The sequence below is a fragment of the Phaenicophaeus curvirostris genome, chromosome 6 (genome assembly GCF_032191515.1).
Source record: "Phaenicophaeus curvirostris isolate KB17595 chromosome 6, BPBGC_Pcur_1.0, whole genome shotgun sequence".
Taxonomy (NCBI): domain Eukaryota; kingdom Metazoa; phylum Chordata; class Aves; order Cuculiformes; family Cuculidae; genus Phaenicophaeus; species Phaenicophaeus curvirostris.
The window spans coordinates 44,970,903-44,987,135 of record NC_091397.1 but is presented as its reverse complement, the minus strand read 5'-3'; the positions used below and the strand labels follow the sequence as shown (position 1 = coordinate 44,987,135).

General features: G+C 40.1%; 1 protein-coding gene across 3 annotated transcripts in view; it reads right to left on the bottom strand.

Annotated features, from left to right (window-relative positions):
- The window catches only part of TMEM108 (transmembrane protein 108), a 169,684-nt gene that overhangs the window by 102,978 nt on the left and 50,473 nt on the right, over nt 1-16,233 (bottom strand). The gene's annotated exons all lie outside the window — the stretch shown is intronic.

Sequence of the window (16,233 nt, the reverse complement as noted above, 5' to 3'; positions counted from 1 at the left end):
TGGTTAATCCAGAATCGGCTCAGTTCTGCACTTGCTTTTGAGTCCACAAGAAATATTAAAATGAAATCTGGAATTGCTGCTTGAACTTGCAAACAATGATCAATGAGCATTTCTCACTATACAATTTATTACCTTCCTGTTTCATGGTCTTTGTCATGCCCTTAAGTGCCACACTGATTTACTACACCGTTTTGCTTAATTGTCTCTAGTGCTTCATTTTAGAAGCAATACTATTCTTAGCTGTTTATTTCTTAGTAGGATTGCATTCAGAGGGATTGTCCTATGATCTGCTTCAAAGCTACAGCATCAAGTTCAGATCTGTAGTTTAGAAACAAAGGAAACATTTCAAGTACTTGGGGAACAAGGGTAAAAAAAAGCTATCAAGCAGCCAGCTCCTCTCTGGAAGGCACTAAAATTATTCTGAGAGTGAGACAAGACAACATTCAGATAACTGAGAAATTAATTTTTTGCTCATAGTCTTTTAACTCAACTATAATGCTCCGTAAGGATGCTTTCACCTATGTCACCCAGGAACACAGGGAAGTGCTGGTTGGCACAGGTGAGGACACAGCGTGAGCTTGCTGTGAATGCATTCAGACTGGAAACAAGAAGACAGTCACTACGCAGCAGATATTTCCGACTGCACTAGTAGAACAAAAACCCCCTTAAGTTTTAAAATGAAGCTCAGTGGGTCTGTGAAAGGGTGACTGAGCTGAGACAGAAGGGGATTGGATTCCAGGTCTGTGTTTCTCTGTTCATGGAAGGGCTGTTTTGTGAACATCAAGCTTAATAAGAATAATGACAAGGACCCGTGATTTGGTTACTTGTGCTCCTACATAATAGTACTTCACAGTATACATGAAATGTAAGTAGAAAACTACAGGAATTAAAAATCGAAGGGGAAAGATACCTGAAAAACTGTATCTGAAGAGCAGACTCAAGTACATAAAATCCTATTAATAAAAGTAATTTGTACATTCAATGAGACAGAGATTTCTGAAATCTAAACCCACTGTTGACAATAGGATGGAGGCTCCTGAGATGTTTACTCTTAAAAATCCTACCCAATAACTGAACTAAAACCCTCAGTCCAGGCATAATGTTTGAATAGCCTCCTGAGCACATATATTGCTCATGTTTAAAAAGTCAATGTTTGTCAAAAGATAACAAAACATTCCTACAAGACATAATGAGAAAAATCTGTTGTAATTTGGATGTAGGGCACATGATGACTACCAAACAAAAGTTGCTTGTTTACTACTGGACATTGCATAAGGAAGGGTAATGAAGGTAATGGGATACGTGTTTATGTAGGAGAGAAAACATATTAGATAGTGAACAACAAAAACACTTCAAAAGAAAATGTGGGTTCGTCTCCTTCCAGAATTCATCGCAAATACAATGCCATTTCTTAAATTAGTCCTTATTTCCACATTCTTTATTTTTTTGTGCCAATTGCTGTTCCTACCTCTAACAGGAAAGTGTCAGTGTCAAAAATGAGAGACGTGGTATAACAGAAAATAAAAGTTAATTACTGTGGAAATTCCACTCCAGTGCTTTAATTAGAGCCTGACAAATGTATCATGGACTGCAGGCACCAGTGTGGAGTACACCCATTACAGAGATTACTCTTCTTTCTATGGCCTCCCATGCTAGCACAAAGGAAATATCAATCATGCTAGAAAACGTTTTTTCCAAATCAAAGATGCTGGGAATTATTCTATTACTTTTCTCACAGAGAATTTTCAGAGTTGCTGAGAGGGATTTTTATGCAAGAAAGCAGCATGTTAGCGTAAATTTTTGTTTAATTGCTAGGTTAATGTTAAATTGCAGCTTTTCTTTCAGGAAAAATGGCAGCTGGCAAGACTTTTCCACAAACCTACATCTCCTCTCTAACTTCATGATATGTAAATAGGTATGCAGGAGACAATCAGCTTCAATATGACATGCAGTGAAAAGAAGCAGAGGACAGAGATGCTAGAAGCAATCTTCTCTTAGAGAAAACTGCAGTGGACTTCATCTAAAATTCTTCAGCAAGCCCAGGCATGTTTTTGTTGCCCTCCAAAACCACCCTGCTGAGAATAATTATATCCACTGTAGTCCCCATTAAAAGCAGTCTGGGATGGTATGTGGACAAAACTGCTTTCTCTTTCAGGCTCTAACCCTCCAGCCAACTGAAGCCAGGGCACTACTAAGAGACAGAGAGGTTTTCTTTTAAATATACCTTTGCTGAGCCCTCAGAAGTAACGAACAATGCTGACAAGGTAATATAGTAAGAGAGCTGGACGTTTTTGCTTTTACTTACTTAACATTTAAGGCTTAGTTTTGCAGGTGATAAAGAAGTAAAAGGAAAATATGCTCAGCTCTCAAGAGTTGTTTTGTTACTCCTTTTGCTGCTAAAGATATTTAAATAAAGAACTTCCTCTTTCACAGCCCAGGCTCTCCCCCCTCTTTGATCCTGAAGCAATAATCCTGTATTTATGAGATTATTTTTGTTGCCATGGAAATTAACGATGTAAAAAAATCAGCATTTTCATTTCCATATAAGCAGGCAAGATGCGGTCTTCTTGACAGACAAACATTTTTCTACCATCTCTCCCTGACCCCACCATTCTACAGAAGTCATAGCACAAGAACCTAAAGACCTGTGTGCCACATAGAGAACACCACAGGCTTGCATGTGGCCAGGTTCCCCATACAGAGTCAGACTTACCCTTCAGGTTTAATGTTATGGAACTGTTTTTAGGATGGGAGGAAAGATCCATCCCAGCTGAATGCCCCAGTACACTCTGTACACCATGACAAAAACTAGAGACAGTGGTTTGTGGCAGTTTGGGATCACAGGACTCTACTGTACAGGTTAATAGTCTAAAATGTCCCCCAAAAGCCAACTCAAGATCATTACAATCGCTTCGACATACAGTCTCCCACGGAACAGCACTGTAATCCATGAGTAGGAGTTCAGTGTTTCAGCAATGCAATCTCCATGCTCATCCTGTGGTGAGATAGTATTTACCAATGCCAACTGGCGGACATCTCTGTCTTCAGTAAATCTGGAACCTCTTTTAGAACAAAAGCTCCTACGTCTTGCATGTGCTGGTGGCTGGTAAGTTACACCACCTAGTGCAAATTTTAAGTTGTTCCTCAATAAATTATCAGTTTCAATATCTTGTTTTGTCTGTAAAATTACTCTTTGCTCTTAAGAGTTGTTGTGATCCAGAGAAAGGACAGAATGCCAGGATCCAGGAAACAGCACTTTCATGCAATATCTGAATCTTAAAAATATACACCTAGATCCCAAGCATAACCAATGAGTCTGACTCACATGCTTACAGGAGTCAGTGAAAGAATTTGCACAAACCTCCCCAAAAATGCATCAGCAAATCCCCAAAGCACCGGGAGCAACCCTCTGTTCTGTTAAGTCCACTCTTTCGCATTGACTCAGTGCTCATGCCAGGGCTGGGGATAAAATTGGATTCCTTAAGGCACTCCCTTTGCATTAAATCCTTAACATATAGCCCTCCCAGACTGAGCATGGTGTGTGTAAAGTAACCATTGCACAACAATAATGCCTACATCTTTTTATGTCTGTTTTGATAATGTGATATACCTAAAAGGCATAGATGAGAAACATGCAATTTTAAAACACATATATATAATATATGCGCAAGTAACAAAGCAGGTCTCCTTCTCTCACAAGTCTGACCTAGAGAGACCAAGAGAGGTAAAACTCCATGTCTCTTCAGTCCTGAGATGCATTTATGAGACACGCAACATTTCAAGCCAACTGTGACGATTACTGTTGTGATGTGGACATCTGTTTGCTGAGACTGGCACATTTGTTTCCTTATAAATGAAAGGGCCGAGAGGAGAAGCCAGTTTTTTAGCATCTTTATGCATTTAGTCTGACAGTAATACTCAAGAAAAATAAAAATGTCACAGTATCTGTTCTGGTATATCTTATAATTTTGGTGAAATAAAAAAATGTTGTTTTAGCTACAGGGAATTTCTCTCTTTAAGTATGAAGCAGTTTCTTGCCTAAAGTTTCTGTGATTTCATACTTTATTGGAAGAAGATGAATTTTGTAGTACATCTCTGAAGCCAAAATGAGGAACTGATGCTGAGTGATAATTCATATTAATGTCCCTAGGTATTAATATCTCATTTATCCAGCTTTCTGACCATTCCCCATGAGCATGCACAGAAAAGGATACTAATCATTGCAGTTCACAGTACCTGTCACTCTTCTATTGTAGGATTAAGTTGTACCTGGTTCTTGGAGATCTTTTAAGCCAATTTTTGGTTCAGAGATGTTTGCAACTGTCTGGATACACATGCACACAGATTTACTTTCCTCCCTCACAACTTTCTTCTAACAAGTTCACATAGAATGGCACAGACTATCTAACACAGCTACAGTGAGAGGGTTTTAGGCACCAAAGCCTGCCTGTTTCTAGAACTAGAGGGATACTGAAACTCACCAGCAACAATAGCAAACTCATGTCCTCCCTGTACAACCACCACTAGAATTAACTATGCCGAATTTTAAAAGGATGCTGCAGATCTCTCTGTTCATACAGTTAGATGCAGATGTCATGAAAAACTCCACGCTGCTGATGTATTATCAGGTGCTGAGCTGCTCACCACACAACAGAAAACACAACACCTCTCCCTTTTTCCTAAGTAGAACCTGTTTGACAAAACAGAAGCTCCGTTCACTTGAGGTTGCTCAGCCAGAGCCATTCGTGAGTGCTGAATTCACAAGATGTGAAGAATTATTTGAAGTGGACAAATTGATTTCCTGAAATGAAAAGACCCCTAATGCTCAGAGAAGACACATTTGTCTGTGTTTACAAATGTTCCCCCAGCCAACCAGTGATACCTAAACGTGAATACACTGCAATTCAGATAAGACATGGAAAGATTAATGTACTGTAAGTCCAGAGGGAAATCCCTCCAGACATTGTTTTTGAAAAGCTTAGAAATCAGCTTTTTTTTTTTTGCCTTTTTTTTTTTTTTCGTGGTTGCCACTATTCCTTAGCAACAAAGCTAGTCTGCTGAACATGGCTCTGCTGTAACACATTCCAGAAATAACTAGCAGGGCTGGCATTGTTTGGAGTAACAGGGGAAAACTAATCAGGTCATTTGCTATGTGCTAGTGCTCTCCACCTGCTGACCACCTGCGTGCCGCCAGGACAATCCAAGCAACGTTCATGGATATTCTTGTGTGTATGTATACCTAAACATACATAGGTGTATTTATAAGGGAAGATTTCTTACAACTGTTATGTGGGGGATGGGATGAAGAGAAGGATAGAGTAGAGAAAACAAAGGTGGCCTTCTGTCTCTAACAGAAGAGAGAAAGTGTCTCACAGAGACCCAAAGTACCTTCTTTCCCCACCTACGTGTTCCACAGTAGCCTGGAAGAAACTCACATCCTTCTTCTTTAGACAGTACGACAACCACCCTCTCCCCAAAACTATAAACTCCACTTTCCATGAGCGACACACTGATATTGCAGAGAGGAACTTGCATCGTGTTCTCAGATTTCTCCATCTTTACAACAGCACGGACGCAGCAGCTCCAAAACGTGGTATGCTGGTGCAGAAGCCCCCTTGTTGCAGCAGGGAGCGTTTGGAGACTTTCCTTCTTGCTTTACAGGGCTTGGCAGTGAGGTGGGGTTCCAGACCAGCACCTATCACAGACAGTGTCCTAGAGGTATGGCCTAACCCATCATGTTTTCCTCATGAAGAATGCATCAGTCAAAGAAAGACAAGAGGGAGTGGCCTCAAGTTCCGCCAGGGGAGGTTTAGGCTGGACATTAGGAAAAAATTCTTCACAGAAAGGGTTAATTGGAACTGGAACAGGCTGCCCAGGGAGGTGGTTGAGTCACCTTCCCTGGAGGTGTTTAAGGCACGGGTGGAGGAAGTGCTAAGGTGAATGGTTTAGTGTTTGATAGGAATGGTTGGACTCGATGATCCAGTGGGTCTCTTCCAACCTGGTTATTCTATGATTCCATGATTCTATGATTCTATGAACTCTTCACAATGGAGTATTAAGTGCAGGATTTTTTTTCTGTTAAGCAAATTGTCAACATTTTGTATGTTTTTCTGTTCCACGCTGGGGTAAGGAACTTACAATTTTTTCATTTAAAAAAACTCAAAACAACAAGACATCCCTAAACAAAACCTGCTGCTGTTATGCTGAATGGCACCATAATATATTGAATTCAAGGTCAAAACAGGGCAGAAAATTTAGCAGATTTAGATCTCTTTCTCCTGGATTCTTAAAGGGATCGATTGTTAATGGGATCAGTTGTTCTCTCTCACCTTCATCCCAACAGAAATAAAGGAAAGGAATAGAGAAGCACAGATCACACCTGCAATACACCTGCTACTGCTGGCCAGAAGGCTCGCTTTCTGCTCTGACACACACTATGCCTCAAGGTGAAATCTAGCCTACCACGTATAAATGCCTTCATTTTTAATTTCACACATTCACCACTTCATAAAAGAGCTCTGTATTTCAGGACCGATGAACTGAGGCAGGGCATGGATTAATGCCTCACTGGTGCACGTCTTGGGTAGGTAAAAATCATTCAGCCTTCCCCAAGGTGCTTCGCAGCATGCCTCAGGCACGTTCAGTGGGCTGTGATGCACGGCGAGCAGCCAAATTGCTATAGGCTTTCATAAATTCCACCCACCACGCAGCACTTCATTGCTGAGACAACAGCCTCCAGCATGACGGTGCCTCCAGGGGAAAGGTACTCAGCTAAAACACACGGCAGCGCACTGGATGCCCACAGACTCCAGTGCATCCTAAACTGCAGCAGCCATAACCAGTTAACAAATGACTCAATTTATAAATTGAAAGCTAGCAGCTAAAAATTCCCTCTTTTGACAACCTTCAATTACAAAGACTTGCTGTATTCATACCCAAATTAAATGTAAAAAAGCCTGACTTTCAGCTGCTAATTAGCTGCAGAAGACAGAGTTACATTTCTGTTGTGGCATATTATACTTTCTATTAATCGTTATTTACTCCCATTGTTTTGAAACTACCATTTGATATCTAGCAATGTTAAATGCACTTTTTCTAAGACTTGGGGGAAATATAAAAAGTCAAAGATCAGGCATCTCTGTGGAAGAAAAGACACTGCAAAAATAAAATATGAGGTCTTCATTTGGTCAAAATCCATGTGTATCTACTGAAGTCAATGGAGCCACATTGATTTTTATACACACTGGAAACCCACCTCAATACTACTTATACCCCTTAAGGACAAATCAAGCAGACTCAAAAGTGTTTGAAATGGTACTAGTGATGATACGAGGAGACAAAAATGGGAGGGGAAAAAAAAAAAAGGAAGCTAAAAACCTGTTTTAAAATAAAAAGAAATAAAATCACTAAGAATTTAACCTTTGGTGACCTTTTCCTTAACTGAAGCTTTGCCAGTTAGTATCAAAAGACAAAAATAAAAACGGTGAAATAATCATTCATATACTTTCTTGTATCACATGGAAGGCTATTAACATAAGTAGCATTAACATCTCCTAAAACCTACTTTGCCACATTTCTGTTCTGATGATTTACTCTTCGGCTTGTCTATTTAACTAAGTCAGCACTCAGCACTTCCCTCCTAGTGAGTCAAAGTCAAAGCTCTGTAAACAGGACTGTTTACTATCTTCATTGGTGCTATTTTTCATATTTGTACTAATTACAGAAATAAGCACACATTATACGTCAAGGAAACATAAAGAATGCATTAGATCAGTTTCTGTTTTTACTAGCACAGGATTTGTAGGGACTCTAATTTGCTTCAACTGCAATACAACTTCATAAGATAAAATGCAGGCTCTTCAATAACTAAAGCTACACAAAGAGGAACACTTTTAATTCTAATGAAATACGATGGTTCTATAATGAAAGAATCAGTATTTTGCTTACTTGATCCCTTTCAATAATACCAGATTGTAATATACACTACTAGATTGTAATATACACCATCTCAGAAGATTTGATAGTACCAAATTGCTGAGTACATTAAATGATAAAAAGCTACTAGGAGACGAAAATGACCCTTAATATTTTCTTTTCCTTTGTGTCATTGAACTGAAGTACTGTTCCAATTCATTTTCCAAACCTTACATGTACATCTAGACGAGCCTGAGGCTGAATTTTGTCTCTTTCAAAGCCTCTGGTATAATTGCCATTGACTTCAGAAGGGTCAGATTTTGGCTTTAAATAATTTTGGGTATAAAATACTATTTCTGTTTCCAATTAAATCAATAGCAAATCTACTTATGGTCAGCCTGAGTGTTAAATGTTAACCAGACCATTAAATGCACATCACAACAAGGAATTTAAGATTATACCCCTTTTTCCATTTTATGAGTTATAGTAAAAGAGGTCATGAAAATCTGACCTATCGGAAAATACCTCTTTGGGGTTTGGTTTCAGTGAAAAAAAGGATTATTGCAACCAGTCTTTCTCTTTCACAATCTAAGGTAACAGTCAAAAATCAGTGGATATCTTCCCTTTCCCCTTCAGTGATAGCTACCAAAATTCCAAGTATATTAAAAATGGAAAACAGCCAGCTGCCAATTCGGGAGAATAGTGAAGTGCTTAACAGGTTACATTTAACCTGCAATACAAGAGCCATGAAGATGTCTAAACTGAACACAAAGAAGATTTTAAAACTAATGGAAATGTAATCAGTGGTTTTTCATCCTACAGGATTCTGTTATATTGCTCCAGACTGCTCCCGATATCTTCTGTCTCGAAAGCTCAATCTTCTCAAGCAAAGCTTTGATCTACATGTTCATTGCTAAGTAGTTTTAAGTATTAAAGAATTAATAACCATGCAGTGTATTTCCTCTTGCCTAATTCTGCATGCTGCATGGTTCTTCAGAAAATCAAACATTATCTGTCAGACAAATGGCACCACGGCTATTTGGAACATTTAATTTGGCAGTTTTCTAGCAACTCAGCAGTGTCTTCAGTTATGGTAATATAATAATGAAAATGCTGGTATTGTGTGGCTACCACAGAGACAGTTTTCTGGTATATTATGAAAGAAGCCCATACAGTCATCCTGCAAAGGATGAAATACACTGCTTAATACCCAGACCACATGGTGGGAATGAGATGAAACTCCAGTCTTTTGTTTAGCTGCTTTGGGGCATCTTCTGAACTTTAATATCCTCCACACAACATGCTTGTTGTTTATAACTTATCAACTATGTAACTGCAACAATTTCTTCTGTTCAATTCATACAGTAACAGTAATAAGTTTTACTACTTAGAAAGTATTTGTATCCCACACCATCTTCAGCACTTTTTTTGTTAACAGTACATGAAATGAAGCAGACTTAATTGCTCTTCTACCTCTTAACACAACTGGTGGTGGCATTTCTTCACAACAATGAGGAATGAAAATGAATCATTGAGTCCATGTGGATCACTCATATTCAAAGGGCTATGGTTATTGCAGGAAGGAGGCCGCATTCCTCCCTGGCCAATGGGTCCTCAGCTACTGGTGTCTGAGAAGATGATTTCACCTTCCCCAGGTGAGAGCACTTAGCAGCTGCCAAAACAACCATTACCACCATCTCCATGAAGGTAGGTTTTGAATATGGAGTTCTCCACATGTGGCACTGAAGGAGACGCAGATCTTGCAGTTTCCTCTAACTATATTCTTTTAATCAGAATGGCATACATAAGTCAAATTAAGAAAGTACACCAGTTTCTTTCTTTCAAGCAGACTTATACAGCTCTTCAGTTCCCGAACTAAGAAGACAAACAAGATATTTTGTTTCGTGTATTTTGTAGCCACACTCTTGTGACTGTTTTCAGTCACGTCTCCAGTCCACTTATTCCCAGGCAGGTTTTTCCAGCCTGGCTTTCTCACACATTCAGTATTCTTTTTCGGAGCACTTGGTCTTTTAATCATGTTTATTCTCATACGCTTGGTACCAGCTTCATGCTTTATCTCAGTCCCAATTAATTTTCCATATACTTGGCGTCGCTCCCACATCCACACAGGAGTAGAGATGCATGAAGGCCTAAGCTGAACACCAGGGAGCAAGTTGCTTTACACCGCTTGATAGTCCCACCTTACATCTAATGAGCCATGACCCAATACGAATAGTTTTGTATGACAAACAGTGGTGCAAAGGGCCCATCAACCACAGCATGTATGTTTAAGGGTGGTTTACTTTGGACTGATTTTACTTAAGCCACACGTGGGTTGAATAAGAACTAGCAGTTGGATGTGCGAAGAGCATCTTCTGGTTTAATTTCACCCCAAAGGAACCCAGTTCATAAGCACCAGGACTGCTGTGAACCACAGCATAAGTGCAAGCATCTGGAGGGATTCACTTCAAAAGCGCATTTCTAAACCAACCTAAAATGCTAGTGCAGATGTACTGTCTTGCTGGATGGATTTGTTTTTCAATGGGGTTATCACTAAACACCCAGATGTGAGGTGACAACAGAACCACGGCCAATAAAGAGGTTTATAAAAGGGTTGAAATGAGTGGTATTTCAGCTTCTGCATCAAGAGAGGTAAGGTGGCTGAATTTGTGATATGAATGACACTTCCAGGTCTTGCATGAGAATAGATGTTTGTTCCCAAATTTACTACTTATGTAATCCCATAACCATTAATAAACTAAGGTAATTGTACTAGCTACTGATCAGGGAGCTATAGAGCCTGTCAAGAAGCTGATGCTGCATGCAGTGATTGCTGCCGCTAGCTAAGGAATAGCTGCAACTGTTCTGTCCTTTACTTTTTAGCCATAGCCAAGGGACACGTATGGTGCTTACAACGTACACTGCTATTGGAGGAAAAAAAATAATTCCCTGTTATGTTCAAAGGATGCAAAGCAGAGTAAATAAGAACAAATAACAGAAAGAGCTACTTTAACAAAATCTTCGTATTTCTTATACTAAAGCAATATGCCCTAGCCTGCAGCTCTTGGTACCCTTGCTAAGCCACTAAGGCAAGGACAAGAAGACTGGGCCTCAGGATGGATATGCAATTAAATAGAACCTCTCAAAACCACATTCGTGGAGAATGCTAGGAGGAACAGCTAATAGCACAGCAGTGCCACGTGGATGATGAAAATAACATCGCTATTTAAGTGCCTGATCATAACTTGCTGTGGCATGAATGCACTGCTAAAAGGACTAGATTTCCTCAGCCAGCCACTCTGTGTAATAGTTACCCTCAGCCTCTACATTTCGCAGTGCTTGCTAGTTTACTGACTTCCCTGAAGTCAACCTAAAAGCTCTCACAAAGATAAAACTCCTTCCAAAGAAGCTAGCAGCAATATTTTCAATTTAGAAAATACTTTCCTCTCTCATTAAGTACTTAGTTGCAGAAACGTCCCACTCATAATGCAGCAGGATTGCCTGAACTGAGATGCTGAAGAGGATCAACTCACTAGGCTGTTGGTCACTTGTGCTGTATTGCACAACGGAAAAGGCTGCTCCATAAAATTCTGTCATCTACAGGATTTCTGAGTAGCAACATCTAAAACCAGTCACTCACAGGACATTGGTGTTTGTGGGGTTTTTTTTAATAACCCTCTTAAAATAGGAATTCATATGCTTTTTTAGTTTTACCTGATGATAACCAACATCTCAGTCATTCAACTACAGCTGGCATATCTGCACTCAGCTCTTGCTTAGTGCAGAAATCCCACACTCTCACTCCCTTCTTAGAGTCCTCTGTCCGGCAGAGGTCATCTCATAACAGCCAAAGGCAGAGACACACAAAGAAAATGTATGAAGTCCATGTTTGTTCTTGCGCTTTGTTGGTTTTTTTGAAATCCTATTTGAAGGCTATATTCAATTGCTAGTTTCAATGCATACTGCTCCTAATGCAAGAGTATCAAACTGTTTACTGGATCAGAGCTTTACTAAACTCAAGGTGCCGCTAAACTGTATGAGAGGACGTTGATGTTTACACCCCCGCATGAATTACAGCTTGCACCAGCTAACTTTCACTAATATGGGAACTAATTTTCCCACTGATGTTTCTTTACATGGTTTACCACAGACATCAAGCACCTTGACTTTCCTGATGCTGTAAAGAAGTTCACTGGAAATGCCACATTGGTCTGTTAAAACCGTGGAGAAATCCTTCAAACTTATTCATACTGGCAGGTGTAAAGAATGCTGACACTGGCCTTTCATACTACCAGATACACAATCTTTCCCCCGCACAAAAATCCATGTTTTTATACTCAGAGTAACATTGATACCTACACATGTAGTAAGTATGAAAACACATACCATATCACTGAACAGTGTATTGACAAAGCAACTCAACCTTTCTGTGCCTTTCTTCCTGACCTGCATTGATTTGTGCCAAGAAATTAAATATTGCACACATAAACCCACCTGCCTGAAACAGATTTTTTTAGTCTTTCAGCGTTAATTGAAAGAATATGAAGGGAGAGAAAAAAGGAACATTTTCTTTAATACCATTGCAGCTGAATACAATAAATAATATGAGCTCTCTAAGGACATTTCCATCATTCTTTCGTCGCCCTGAATATTGAGTGCTGTTTATTCAATATGTTCTCCTCATGACTGAGAAAAACTCAGTAATTTGCATATGGGCCAGATTTGTTATGTGAAAATTAACTACCTGGTTAAACTGCAGTTAGCTCCTCCCTTTTCAAATATACAAGCCCACAACCTAACGTGGAAGACAAGGTCAGGTTTTCTGAGCTATTCACATTGTTCTGGTGCCTTCAAGCACAATTATATCCAATTTTCACTGCCTCTGTTTTGCCATCCATCCCCTAGAATTCCCAGATATGGAGAGCAAGAAATTTCCCAACAATGTCCTTCTACCAGAAGGGTTTCTGGGAGCCAAATGACTGCTTTACATCAAAAACATTAGGCTACACTAATTCTAACCCAGGACAGCCCAGTAACACTCCTGTACCAAGGTGGCAAGCTTCTTTGAGACTTCCTGCATGGAGATACAAGCTAGTTGATCACTCAGCATCAATGATCACAATCCAAGTCTGAGAGTATTGTGCAAGCATTATGCCAGTGAATGCTTATCTCATTCATTTTGCTGGCAGACCATCTGACGCTGGCATGGAGAGCTGTATTTTGCCAATATGCAACACATGCATACGAACAAGTAGAATAAATTTTATTGCTCTGCTCTGCCTACTATTCCAGCATATTTTACTTAATAAAATACCATCTATAGACAGATCCCAAAGTTAATTGTGTAAGTCTTTTGTATAAAGGAATAATTTTAGGGCTCTCTTCCTGTAATAAGTTGAGCCCTCCCATTAGAACCAAATGCAATCGAAGGAGCTCCCTAAAACCCAAAATATTCAAATAGAAGATCAGTATTCCAAATGTTCGAATAAAACAGAAATCCACTCATTCATACAGGTTGGCTTAATGAAATTCTGTCCAAAGAAAACTCTTCTTGTTACTCATTATCTTCACTCCATTCAGCATTTTACCTATTTTACAACATGGAAAAATATACAAAAAAATCTTTTCTCTCCCAATTTTACTTGAGTATCACATGCCATCTCCAAGCCTGACAGGCTGATGGCAAGCAAAATCAGCAAGAATGTTAATGTTTCACAACACCTGATAGCAATAGCCTTGCAAATTTGAAGAGGAAAGTCAAAAAGGAGACAAGAGGTTTAACTATGGTGTTTAAAGGTTCAGTCCACACAGTGTTAACAGTAATTAAAGATTATGTTGCTGATATGCAAATGTAGAAGAAAAGAACTTGTTAGTTTGTCTGAGTGCCACATGGCTTGACAACTAGACTCGTGAGAATTATTCCACTTTATGGAAAAATCAAAAATATATGCATCATTTCAATAAAATGAATATGTAAGTAGGCAAGACAAAAAGTCTTTACCAGGTACATGCAGGTGATCTATTTGAGATCCTCTAGCTCCTTCTATGATTGGCTGTGGTTTCAACCAGAAGCTGTAACACTGGCTCAGGATGCTCCATGTTGTAATTAAAGGTTTAATTTCCTCCTAGTTATTTGGGCAGTTGTAATGAAATATGCCAGTTACTCCCTAATCTGGTTTTGGAAAAATGCCCAGCAGATTACAACAGCAATAAAATTAAATTACCCGTTCTGTATGTCCACTTCACAGCATATCCACACTGCCCTTTACTGGACTCGCATTAAATCAAGAAATATTAAATGAAAATAGCTTTCTCTGTTTTTCAGATTTCATATCCCTTCAGGGAAAAAAAACCAATTCTTGCTTAGGACTTAGTATGTCACTTTGCTTTTCAACATGTCACTTCACACTTCTGTCACAACACAGCTCTCTACAGCACTAAGAAGAAAACACTTTATCTGTTACATGTTAATGACTAAGCGATATTAACTGCAGGCTCTTGACTCATAAAAACAGAATAACAAGGGTTTAAAATATTCTTGGATGCAGGGTATCATCCCCTAAATGCACTCCTATGCCCTCTGTTTTTGATGACACTACCACTTCCTTTTCGTCTCGCATTCTTTTCCCTCTTTTCCTTCCCTTTTTTCCCACTCCACATACTACAGGTGGCAGTGGCCAGCCTGAGCTGAATGTGGGTGGAAACAAGACTGAAAAAAAATTAACACTACAGGTCAAAACAGACAAAGGGTGTGAAGAGCAAGTACACAGCAGCTGTCTGCTGGCTTCCAAAACTGTTCACAAACTGCTCAGCTGAACCCTGAAAAGTCACATCTTACACGTACACACACTAGTATAGACTACAATATTTTCAGTCACATCCTACTGCAATAGATCTGACTACATAAACAAACATAACAATCATCCTACACATTAGGCAACTTAAAAATTACCTGGAGTTATGTCTTTGTAAACCTCCATTGCCCTAAAGCTCCTGAGAAGACTTCTTTCTGCAGCAGATGTGCCAGCACATAGCCAAGCTGCACTGATCACGCACTGGTGGAGTTAAAGGTCCAGAGGGATATAGGACAGGAGAGGAGTATAGTCAGGACCCTAAATTTCAGGAAAGCAGACTTCCAGCTCTTCAAGGACTTACTTCGTAGGACCCCCTGAGATACGGTCCTTGGGGACAATGGAGCAAAACAGACCTGGCAAATATTCAAGAATGCTTTCCATGAAGCACAAGAGCGCTCAGTCCCCAAATGTAGGAAATCGGGCAGGGAAGGGAAGAGACCAGGGTAGCTGAGTCGAGACCTGATGGTTAAACTCAAGAACAAGAGGGAGCTACACAGGCAGTGCAAGCAGGGACAGGGAACCTGGAAAGAGTATAGGAACACTGCCCAGTTGTGTAGGGATGAGGTCAAGAAGGCCAAGGCGCAGCTGGAGCTGAACTTGGCAAGGGAAGTGAAGATTAACAAGAAGAACTTCTACAGGTACGTCAATCAGAAGAGGAAGGTTAAAGAGAACGTACCCTCACTGATGGTTGGGAATGGTGACCTTGTATGAACAGATGAGGAGAAGGCTGAGGTACTTAAGAACTTTTTTGCCTCAGTCCTCACATACAACTGCTCTCCTTACCGACCCTGGGCCAATGGACAACAAGATCATGACCGAGGGGTAAACACCCTCCCACTGTTGAGGAGGATGAGGTTCGTGACCACCTGAGGAACCTGAACATTTACAAGTCAATGGGACCTGATGAGATACATCCCAGAATCCTGAGGGAATTGGCCTATGTGGTTGCCAAGCCAGTCTCCATGATGACTGAAAAGTCATGGCAATCAGGAGAAGTCCCTGGTGACTGGAAGAAGGGTAACATTGTGCTTATTTTTAAAAAGGGTAGAAAAGATGACCCTGGAAACTACAGACCTGTCTGTGTCTGGGAAGATGATGGAACAGATCCTCCTAGAAGACATGCTAAAACACACGGAGGACGGGGAGGTGATTAATGGCAGCCAGCATGGCTTCACCAGGGGAAAGTCCTATATGACCAACGTAGAGGCTTTCTATGATGGGGTAACCACAGCAGTGGGCATGGGAAAACCAACGGATGTGATCTATCTGGATTTCTGTAAAGCCTCTGACAGGGCCCGCCACAGCATCCTTCTCTCTAAATTGGAGAGGTACGTATCTTGTGGGTGGACTGTTTGGTGGATAAGAAATTGATTGGCTGGTCGTATTCAAAAAGTAGTGGTCAATTGCTTGATGTCCAGATGGAGATCCATGACAAGTGGTGTCCCTCAGGGGTCTGTACTGGTAC